The sequence below is a fragment of the Rhipicephalus microplus genome, unplaced genomic scaffold, assembly GCF_043290135.1.
Source record: "Rhipicephalus microplus isolate Deutch F79 unplaced genomic scaffold, USDA_Rmic scaffold_520, whole genome shotgun sequence".
NCBI lineage: Eukaryota > Metazoa > Arthropoda > Arachnida > Ixodida > Ixodidae > Rhipicephalus > Rhipicephalus microplus.
The window spans coordinates 47712-58736 of NW_027465080.1; the positions used below are offsets into that span (position 1 = coordinate 47712).

At 60.3% G+C, this 11025-nt stretch overlaps 2 non-coding genes across 2 annotated transcripts; both read right to left on the reverse strand.

Moving 5' to 3' along the window:
* Positions 1-450: 450 nt before the first annotated feature.
* LOC142794990 (5.8S ribosomal RNA) lies at positions 451-603 on the reverse strand. The gene has a single exon (XR_012892677.1). It is a non-coding gene; the product is annotated as a 5.8S ribosomal RNA (ribosomal RNA).
* Positions 604-2322: 1719 nt separating this feature from the next.
* On the reverse strand, positions 2323-4137 carry LOC142794994 (small subunit ribosomal RNA). Its single transcript, XR_012892679.1, has one exon. It is a non-coding gene; the product is annotated as a small subunit ribosomal RNA (ribosomal RNA).
* Between the last annotated feature and the right edge of the window lie 6888 nt (positions 4138-11025).

The window sequence follows — 11025 nt, forward strand, 5'->3', positions numbered from 1 at the left end:
GTCTACGGGACACCCTGCTTACTTCGAGGGCAACAAGCGCAACGCAAGGCTGCGATCTCGCGCACTTTGCGCACGGCTGGAGAAGCTTTGCTGGCCGGCTTTCGCTCCTCGTGTTTACCGTGCGTTAAAGTTGCGCGTCCGTGGCTCTCGCAGCTCTTGCGCGCCCGGTCGCAGAGAGGAGTACGCAACCTCGACCGCACTTTCCCTGCAGGCTTCCTTCCGACTCGAAGTCCTGCGGCGGTCTCAACGAGGTGCCACATCCTCAATGCAGTCGGTCGCCCCCGTTTCGGTTGGGCTCTGGCACGACGGTCGCCACCGTCTCGCCCTTGAGTGGCCGCTGTTGGCGCTCGCTGTGAGGTGTTCAGCGTGCTGTCCGTGTTGCCGACGCGGTCAAAACGAGTCGACGGCTCACGTTCCCTTGTGCGCCGAAGGCTCTCTTGATATGTGATCCGACCCTCAGACAGACGAAGCCAAGGGAAGACCCAAGGCCGCAATGTGCGTTCAAAGAATCAGTGCTCAGTGTGTCCTGCAATTCACACCAAGTCTCGCAGCTGGCTGCGTTCTTCATCGACTCGAGAACCGAGTGATCCACCGCTTAGAGTCGTGAAAAAGTGTTTGTTCAATTCCGTACAGTCAAAACCAAACGTTTCTGGCACTCGGCCAAACAGTGGCCAAGAAGGGCGCTTTTCAGCGCACGCTTGGACTCCAAAACTCTGCCGCGCCTTTTTCGGCTGCCGCAAATCGAGCAAACGGTGTGTTTCGGACGGCGTTTCGCTTTCGCTACTTGCGAGTGCTTTCGTGGTCCACCCCTCTATAAATACTCGGGAGGCGTCGAAGCCGGTTCTCCAAGCCGGACCCGTAGGTATCGTTGTGTGCTCGCTCTCATTGGCCCGCCTAACCAGAAAATGCCTGCGGTACACCCATTTGGATAAGAGTGCACGCAGATGCGGGCCTCGACGGCTACACATTTCCTCGGGCGGCCGCCTCCCGGCCTCCGTGGAGCGCGGGATGCACGGTCCCATCGACAAGCCTCTCCCGTTTTTACCGTGGCGTCGCGGTTCACCACGGCAGGCGGGTCGGTCTCCTCCGCATAAAAAGGGGGACCCCCGCTTTTTGTTCCACGAAATCGCACAAGCTTTTTTCGCATCCACGGTTTGCCACCGCACACCAAAATGCCGATCCGGCTGCCTACTTTAGCCAACAGGTGGAGCCAGGCGCGCCGTACTTGCGCGGCACTTCCCACGTCCACCGAAGTCGGTGCCAAGGACCACTTTCGGCGCCGGAGCCGCGTACGAGCCTACTCGAGGCGGAAGAACGAAGCCAGCAAGGGCCTGGCCGCAAGTGCGTTCAATTGTCGGGACGTCCAAGTCCCTCGTTCTTCCGTGCTTCCTCTTTCGGCAAGTCGTTGCGGCACCTTCCCAAAGCGCGCAGACCCGCTAATCGCGACGAGCGCGACGTGGCCGTGCCGCCTTTCCCTCGGCAGCAAGCAAAACGCCTGGCAACGTCGACGCTCCCCTAACCGCGATCTCGCACCGTGTTTCGTGTGGCGAATTCAAAAGCCGGCCGGCGCTGCTGCAACCATTACGGTCGGTACGCATACGCCGCGGAGGGCGGGACGGTCATCGGAGCGTGCGGTTCCTCCATCGAGTACTGCGCACCTCGGCCGTCGCATCGCCGTGCCATGACCGGCCGCGCGTCAACGCGAACCGGTGCCAGCGAGATCCCTCGCCTGCAAGAACCGACCGGCAGCCTCCGTCACCCGAGGACGCGGAGGCGCTTGCCGCGGACGGCGGGACGGTATGCACTGGTGCACAGCGGACCCGTCACATCGCCAGTTCCTTGACCGACCGCCGACGCTTGTGCCGTTCCTCTCGTACTTGGCAGTCGCCGCGCGATTGTCGGGTCTCGTTCTTGCACGCTCGAACGGTCGGGAGGGCACTCGGCTGGCGTTTCGGGAACGCGCAGCCTCGCCTTCTACCGACGTAACCACGACTCGCCGTTCGCGCTCCGCCGCTCCTGTTTACAGTACTAGGCGGTCCCGCAGCGGTCGGGTCGCGCATTTCGAGCGCTTCGAGCCACGGTGCAGTGGCGGGTCGAAAGCCGACCTATGAGTGCGTTGCGCCGTTTGTACCCGCGTCCGCCACCTGGCCGACCGTCCAAGGTCGCGGTGTTGGCGTCCGCTGGGCGCAACAATTTGTCACGGGGTGCCGCTCCACATTCAGGCAGCCCCGTGGGGAAAAGCCGACCCCGCGTCCAAACGGGGTCAGCGGCAGAAAGTGTCGGGCGCAGACGCAGCTGAGGCGCTCACCCTTCACAATCCGTTAATGATCCTTCCGCAGGTTCACCTACGGAAACCTTGTTACGACTTTTACTTCCTCTAAATGATCAAGTTTGGTCATCTTTCCAACAGACCGGCGCAACCGAAAGGCCGCGCCGGACATCGGTCCGAAGACCTCACTAAATCATTCAATCGGTAGTAGCGACGGGCGGTGTGTACAAAGGGCAGGGACGTAATCAACGCGAGCTTATGACTCGCGCTTACTGGGAATTCCTCGTTCAAGGGGAACAATTGCAAGCCCCTATCCCAATCACGAAAGAAGTTCCACGGGTTACCCAGTCTTTTCAGACAGGGATAAAGACACGCTGCTTCCTTCAGTGTAGCGCGCGTGCGGCCCCGGACATCTAAGGGCATCACAGACCTGTTATTGCTCTGTTTCGTGCGGCTAGGAGCCGCTTGTCCCTCTAAGAAGGTTGTAAGGTGCTGGGAACCCCGCACCTATTTAATAGGCTAGAGTCTCGTTCGTTATCGGAATTAACCAGACAAATCGCTCCACCAACTAAGAACGGCCATGCACCACCATCCACCGAATCAAGAAAGAGCTCTCAATCTGTCAATCCTCCCAGTGTCCGGGCCGGGTAAGTTTTCCCGTGTTGAGTCAAATTAAGCCGCAGGCTCCACTCCTGGTGGTGCCCTTCCGTCAATTCCTTTAAGTTTCAGCTTTGCAACCATACTTCCCCCGGAACCCAAATACTTTGGTTTCCCGGAAGCTGCCCGCCGAGTCATTTGAGTAACTCAGGCGGATCGCTGGTTGGCATCGTTTATGGTCAGAACTAGGGCGGTATCTGATCGCCTTCGAACCTCTGACTTTCGTTCTTGATCAATGAAAACATTCTTGGCAAATGCTTTCGCAGTAGTTCGTCTTGCGACGGTCCAAGAATTTCACCTCTAGCGCCGCAATACGAATGCCCCCGTCCGTCCCTCTTAATCATTACCTCGTATTCCAAAAACCAACAGAACAGAAACGAGGTCTTGTTCTATTATTCCATGCAAGTTTATTCAGGCGACTCGCCTGCGTTGAGCACTCTAATTTTTTCAAAGTAAAAGCACCGGCCATCTCGAGGCACACAATGAAGTGCACCAAGAAAGAACCGGCATGATGTTCAGTCCGAGCCGTCGCATCGGGTAGATGCACTACTCGTCTGGAACTGAGATCCAACTACGAGCTTTTTAACCGCAGCAGCTTTAGTATACGCTATTGGAGCTGGAATTACCGCGGCTGCTGGCACCAGACTTGCCCTCCAATTGATCCTCGTTAAAGGATTTAGAGTGTACTCATTTCAATTACGGGGCCTCAAAAGAGTCCCGTATTGTTATTTTTCGTCACTACCTCCCCGTGCCGGGAGTGGGTAATTTGCGCGCCTGCTGCCTTCCTTGGATGTGGTAGCCGTTTCTCAGGCTCCCTCTCCGGAATCGAACCCTGATTCTCCGTTACCCGTAACAACCATGGTAAGCAAGTAACCTACCATCGAAAGTTGATAAGGCAGACACTTGAAAGAAACGTCGCCGGCTCGTGGCCATGCGATCAGCACAAAGTTATCCAGAGTCACCACACAATACGGGCCGAAACCCGATCGATCTTGGTCTAATAAAAGCACCCGTTACCCAAAGGGCTCCAGGCTCACTGCATGTATTAGCTCTAGAATTGCCACAGTTATCCAAGTAGGAAGAAACGATCTAAGGAACCATAACTGATTTAATGAGCCATTCGCGGTTTCGCCTTATTTCGGCATGTACTTAGACATGCATGGCTTAATCTTTGAGACAAGCATATGATTACTGGCAGGATCAACCAGGTAATCGTTCGACTGCGCGTCCGTCCTCGCCTTCGGCGGGCCGGACGCAGTCTGTGTGCGGCGGAGGCCACCTTCAGGCGCCCCAACACGCTTATTTTGCACTCCGAGATGACGGCGTTCGAGCTCGCTACGGCACAACCTTCCCGAAAGACGAGTGGGAGCCGTGCGGCAAGAAGCACGTTCATGCTCGCTCTTTTTCGTTGCATCGACTCGGTCGCGCCGTGCGGGTTGCCCAAGCCCGCTGCACTGTCGGTGGACCGGCCGGAACTAGCAACGGAGCCGAGACTGCAAAGCCGCCAGACGACGGGTCACGCCCGCGTCTTCGGCGCTTTCGCATCTGAATCGCCCGAGGACGACACGGAACACACCTCGATATCGTGGTAAAACGGCACCGTCCGACAACCAGCCCCTAACGCATCAAGCGGATGAGGCTGCAGACGACTGCCGTGGATTCCCCTGGAGCAGACCCGAGGACACGCTTGACGAGGCCGAAGCCCGCCGCATATCAGACACCCGGTCGCTTTCGCGTACGCCGCTCACGAGAACCCCCACATAATAGCAGCGATAAGTACCCAGACCTCCTTGGGCACTAATACGAGCGTACTCGAGAAAATTTCACCGCGGGTGTGCCCCGAAACGTGTGGCACGTTGAGCGTGCCACAAGTCTACGTCGCTCTCAAACCCGCCGAGGTCGTAGAATTTGCGACCCTACTCACGAAATTCCCACCGAGGATACGGCCGCAAACGTACCGCACCTTGGGTAGGCCACGAGTTTGTGCAACACTACGCTGACGGCACAGCACCGAGGTCGTGCGCGCACGCACGGGAAAATTCCGCCGCGGTTTCTGCCGAAAACGTGAGGCACCACGACTCTCCGCAAGTTCGCGTCGACTGCGAAAGACCGAAGTCGTGAACGACGTGTCCGCTACTCGCCGCCGACACGCTGGACACCAAACGTACAACGACTCGACGGCGTCGTAGAGGCCCACGACGCGGTTTTCCTTAACGACGTCTCGGCGTGGCACCGACAGGTTAGAACGGCCGACCAACGTTCCCTGTCCGCCGTTCGGCTCAGTCGAAGGGCTCGGCGACTTCGGCAACGCTGCGAAGCCGCACGGTGACGCACGCCATGTCCCCATTTTTTTTTTTTTTTTCTTTCTGCGTCTGCCGGGGTGCCCCTATAATAGCAGCGATAAGCACCCAGACCGCCGTGGGTCGCTCGCCCCGGCTGACGTGGTTTTTCGTACTCCTGCGGCGGTCGCCGTCAAGCACGTCCAAATACGCTACTTTCGTGGGCGCATTCACGCTCTTTCGCTTCGCCGGAGTGCCAGCACTCACTCTGCCAAAAACGGCGAACATCCGAGCGGCGGTTCCCACTTTTGCGTCGGCGTCGCAAACCCCGCCCCGGCAGACGAGGTTTGCCGTACTCGTGCGACGGTGGCCGGCGGGCACGTCGAAAGACGCCGATATCGTGCGCGAATTGGCGCACCTTGGCTTCACCGGAGTGCCGCCACTGACTCCTCCAAAAACGGCGAAGATCCGAGCGGCGCTTCCCACTTTCGCATCGGCGTCCCGAACTCCGCCCCGGCTGACGCGGTTTACCGTACTCGTGCGACGGTCGCCGGCGAGCACGTGGAAAGACGCCGATATCGTGCCCGAATCGGCTCCGTTCGGCTTCGCCGGAGTGCCAGCACTGGCTCGGCGAAAGACGACGAACATCCGAGCGACGGTTCTCACTATTGCGTACGCGTCGCAAACCCCGCCCCGGCAGACGCACTTTGCCGTACTCGTGCGACGGTCGCCGGCGAGCACGTAGAAAGACGCCGATATCGTGCCGGAATCGGCCCCGTTTGGCTTCGCCGGAGTGCCAGCACTCACTCGGCCACAAACGGCGAACATCCGAGCGGCGGTTCCCACTTAGCCGTCGGCGTCCCGAACTCCGCCCCGGCAGACGCGGTTGCCGAGCTCGTGCGACTAGCGACCGCGAAGCCGTCTCGCGACGCCGCTTTCGTGCGCGGCTCCCACTGCGACCTGGGTCACCCGAGGTCGACGAGCAAGAAAGAATGTCGAAAAAAAATTTTTTTTTTTTTGCGTCTGCCGGGGTGCCCCTATAATAGCAGCGATAAGCACCCAGACCGCCATGGGTCGCTCGCCCCGGCTGACGTGGTTTTTCGTTTTCCTGCGGTGGTCGTCGTCAAGCACGTCCAAACACGCCACTTTCGTGGGCGCATTCGCGCTCTTTCGCTTCGCCGGAGTGCCAGCACTCACTCTGCCAAAAACGGCGAACATCCTAGTGGCGGTTCCCACTTTTGCGTCGGCGTCGCCAACCCCGCCCCGGCATACGCGGTTTGCCGTACTCGTGCGGCGGTGGCCGGCGGGCACGTCGAAAGACACCGATATCGTGCGCGAGTCGATGCTTCTTGGTCTCGCAGGAGGGCCGCCACTCACTCCTGCAAAAACGGCGAAGATCCGAGCGGCGCTTCCCACTTTTTCGTCGGCATCGCAAACCTCGCCCCGGCAGACGCGCTTTGCCGTACTCGTGCGACGGTCGCCGGCGAGCACGTCGAAATACGCCGATATCGTGCCCGAATCGGCCCCGTTTCGCTTCGCCGGAGTGCCAGCACTCACTCGGCCAAAAACGGCGAACATCCGAGCAGCGGTACCCACTTAGCCGTCGGCATCCCGAACTCCGCGCCGGCTGACGCGGTTGCCGAGCTCGTGCGACTAGCGACCGCGAACGCGTCTCGCGACGCCGCTTTCGTGCGCGGCTCCCATTGCGACCTGGGTTACCCGAGCTCGACCAGCAAAAAAGAAGGTCGAAAAAAAATTTTTTTTTTCTGCGTCTGCCGGGGTGCCCCTATAATAGCAGCGATAAGCACCCAGACCGCCGTGGGTCGCTCGCCCCGGCTGACGTGGTTTTTCGTACTCCTGCAGCGGTCGCCGTCAAGCACGTCCAAATACGCCACTTTCGTGGGCGCTTTCGCGCTCTTTCGCGTCGCCGGTGTGCCAGCACTCACTCTGCCAAAAACGGCGAACATCCTAGTGGCGGTTCCCACTTTTGCGTCGGCGTCGCCAACCCCGCCCCGGCATACGCGGTTTGCCGTACTCGTGCGGCGGTGGCCGGCGGGCACGTCGAAAGACACCGATATCGTGCGCGAGTCGATGCTTCTTGGTCTCGCAGGAGGGCCGCCACTCACTCCTGCAAAAACGGCGAAGATCCGAGCGGCGCTTCCCACTTTTTCGTCGGCATCGCAAACCTCGCCCCGGCAGACGCGCTTTGCCGTACTCGTGCGACGGTCGCCGGCGAGCACGTCGAAATACGCCGATATCGTGCCCGAATCGGCCCCGTTTCGCTTCGCCGGAGTGCCAGCACTCACTCGGCCAAAAACGGCGAACATCCGAGCAGCGGTACCCACTTAGCCGTCGGCATCCCGAACTCCGCGCCGGCTGACGCGGTTGCCGAGCTCGTGCGACTAGCGACCGCGAACGCGTCTCGCGACGCCGCTTTCGTGCGCGGCTCCCATTGCGACCTGGGTTACCCGAGCTCGACCAGCAAAAAAGAAGGTCGAAAAAAAATTTTTTTTTTCTGCGTCTGCCGGGGTGCCCCTATAATAGCAGCGATAAGCACCCAGACCGCCGTGGGTCGCTCGCCCCGGCTGACGTGGTTTTTCGTACTCCTGCAGCGGTCGCCGTCAAGCACGTCCAAATACGCCACTTTCGTGGGCGCTTTCGCGCTCTTTCGCGTCGCCGGTGTGCCAGCACTCACTCTGCCAAAAACGGCCAACATCCGAGCGGCGGTTCCCACTTTTGCGTCGGCGTCGTAAACCCCGCCCCGGCAGACGCGGTTTGCCCTACTCGTTCGACGGTCGCCGGCGAGCGCGTCGAAAGACGCCGATATCGTGCGCTAATTGGCGCTCCTTGGCTTCTCCGGAGTGCCGCCACTCACTCCTCCAAAAACGGCGAAGATCCGAGCGGCGTTCTCCACTTTCGCATCGGCGTCCCGAACTCCGCCCGGGCTGACGCGGTTTACCGTACTCGTGCGACGGTCGCCGCCGGGCACGTCGAAAGACGCCGATATCGTGCCGTAATCGGCCCCGTTTGGCTTCGCCCGAGTGCCAGCACTCACTCGGCCAAAAACGGCGAACATCCGAGCAGCGTTTCCCACTTTCGCATCGGCGTCCCGAAGCCCGCCCCGGCAGACGCGGTTTGCCCTACTCGAGCGACGGTCGCCGGCGATCACGTCGAAAGGCGCCGAATTCGTGCACGAATCGATGCTTCTTGGTCTCGCAGGAGGGCCGCCACTCACTCCTGCAAAAACGGCGAAGATCCGAGTTGCGCTTCCCACTTTTTCGTCGGCGTCCCGAACTACGCCCCGGCTGACGCGGTTTACCGTACTCGTGCGACGGTCGCCGGCGGGCACTTCAAAATACGCCGATTTCGTGGGCGCATTCACGCTGTTTCGCTTCCCCGGAGTGCCAACACTCACTCTGCCGAAAGCGGCGATCATCCGAGCGGCGGTTCCCACTTTTGCGTCGGCTTCGCAAACGGCGCCCCGGCAGACGCGCTCGTGCGACGTACTCGTGCGACGGTCGCCGGCGAGCACGTCGAAAGACGCCGATATCGTGCTCGAATCGACCCCGTTTCGCTTCGCCGGAGTGCTGCCAGTCACGGCGCAGAGAACGGCGAACAAGTGTTTTTTTTTTTTTTTCCTAGAATTTGTGTTATAGAAGGCACATTTGATATCGGACGATAATTTTCAACTTTATCACGCGCACCGATTTTCGTGTAGAGGTTTGCAAGTTTATGGGAATTTCTCCACTTGGAATAATGCGATTTAGTAGTACTACGAGAACTTCATGGATGTACTCAAGGGTACGGGGCAAGTCAGTTACGTCAACACCTGCAGATTTTTTACACTTCAAACTGAAAATTGTTGGTTGTGAGTCCTCGTGTGATATTAAAGGCCGATTCGCTAACACATAGAACAAAGAAAGAAAGGAAGAAAAAACGCCCGCGCTCGCTCAAGAAACCTGGGTTCGCAACAAGTGGCAACAACAAGCAACCGAGCGAGTGCGCCAAAACCCGTGGCGGCCGAACAAACGCGAAGTCCCAACCGCGTCAGCCGGGGCGGCACGGGACAGGAAAAATCACTTCAGCCGGGGCGGCGGGGCACCGAATAAACCTCGTCACCTCGTCGCAGGATAAAAGAGGAAACAAAAAGTCTAAACAGCGTCTGCTGGAGCGAATGCGTAATAAAACAACAACAACAACAAAAAAAAAACACCCGCGCTCAAGAAGTCTGCAATCCTCACAAAAGGCGACTGTGACCGAGCAGCGTCAGCCGGGGCCGTGCGGAAACGGAAAAACCGCGACTACCGGGGCGTCGAGGCACCGAAAAATCCACTTCAGCCGCGGCGAAAAAAAAAACAAAAAGAAAGACGGAGGGGGGGGGGGGAACCACGTCTGCCGGGGCGAAGGAAAAAAAAAAACGCGTCTGCCGGGGCGAGCCCGGGTGCGGCACCACCGGGAAAACTGTGGCAAACAGACATGGCGATCGAGTGAGTGGGCCGCCAGCCAGGCTCAGCCAAAAAGTGCAAAGTCCGAACTGCGTCAGCCGGGGCGGCAAAAACCGCGTCAGCCGGGGCGGCGCAAAAAACCGCGTCTGCCGGGGCGGCACGAAACCGCGTCAGCCGGGGCGGGGCGAAAACTGCGTCAGCCGGGGCGAAAAGAAAAAAAAAAAACGCGTCTGCCGGGGCAAGCCCGGGTGCGGCACCACCGGGAAAACTGTGGCAAACAGACATGGCGATCGAGTGAGTGGGCCGCCAGCCAGGCACAGCCGAAAAGTGCAAAGTCCGAACCGTGTCAGCCGGGGCGACGCAAAAACCGCGTCAGCCGGGGCGGCGCGAAAACCGCGTCAGCCGGGGCGGCACGAAACCGCGTCAGCCGGGGCGGCGCGAAAACTGCGTCAGCCGGGGCGGCGCGAAAACCTCGTCAGCCGGGGCGAGCGAAAAGGGGGGGGGGGGAACCACGTCTGCCGGGGCGAAAGAAAAAAAAACGCGTCTGCCGGGGCGAGCCCGGGTGCGGCACCACCGGGAAGACTGTGGCAAACAGACATGGCGATCGAGTGAGTGGGCCGCCAGCCAGGCTCAGCCCAAAAAGTGCCAAGTCCGAACTGCGTCAGCCGGGGCGGCAAAAACCGCGTCAGCCGGGGCGGCGCGAAAACCGCGTCTGCCGGGGCGGCGCGAAAACTGCGTCTGCCGGGGCGAGCCCGGGTGCGGCACCACCGGGAAAACTGTGGCAAACAGACATGGCGATCGAGTGAGTGGGCCGCCAGCCAGGCACAGCCGAAAAGTGCTAAGTCCGAACTGCGTCTGCCGGGGCGGCACGAAACCGCGTCAGCCGGGGCGGCGCGAAAACCGCGTCTGCCGGGGCGGCACGAAACCGCGTCAGCCGGGGCGGCGCGAAAACTGCGTCAGCCGGGGCGAGCCCGGGTGCGGCACCACCGGGAAAACTGTGGCAAACAGACATGGCGATCGAGTGAGTGGGCCGCCAGCCAGGCACAGCCGAAAAGTGCTAAGTCCGAACTGCGTCTGCCGGGGCGGCACGAAACCGCGTCAGCCGGGGCGGCGCGAAAACCGCGTCTGCCGGGGCGGCACGAAACCGCGTCAGCCGGGGCGGCGCGAAAACTGCGTCAGCCGGGGCGAGCCCGGGTGCGGCACCACCGGGAAAACTGTGGCAAACAGACATGGCGATCGAGTGAGTGGGCCGCCAGCCAGGCACAGCCGAAAAGTGCTAAGTCCGAACTGCGTCAGCCGGGGCGGCAAAAACCGCGTCAGCCGGGGCGGCGCAAAAAACCGCGTCTGCCGGGGCGGCACGAAACCGCGTCAGCCG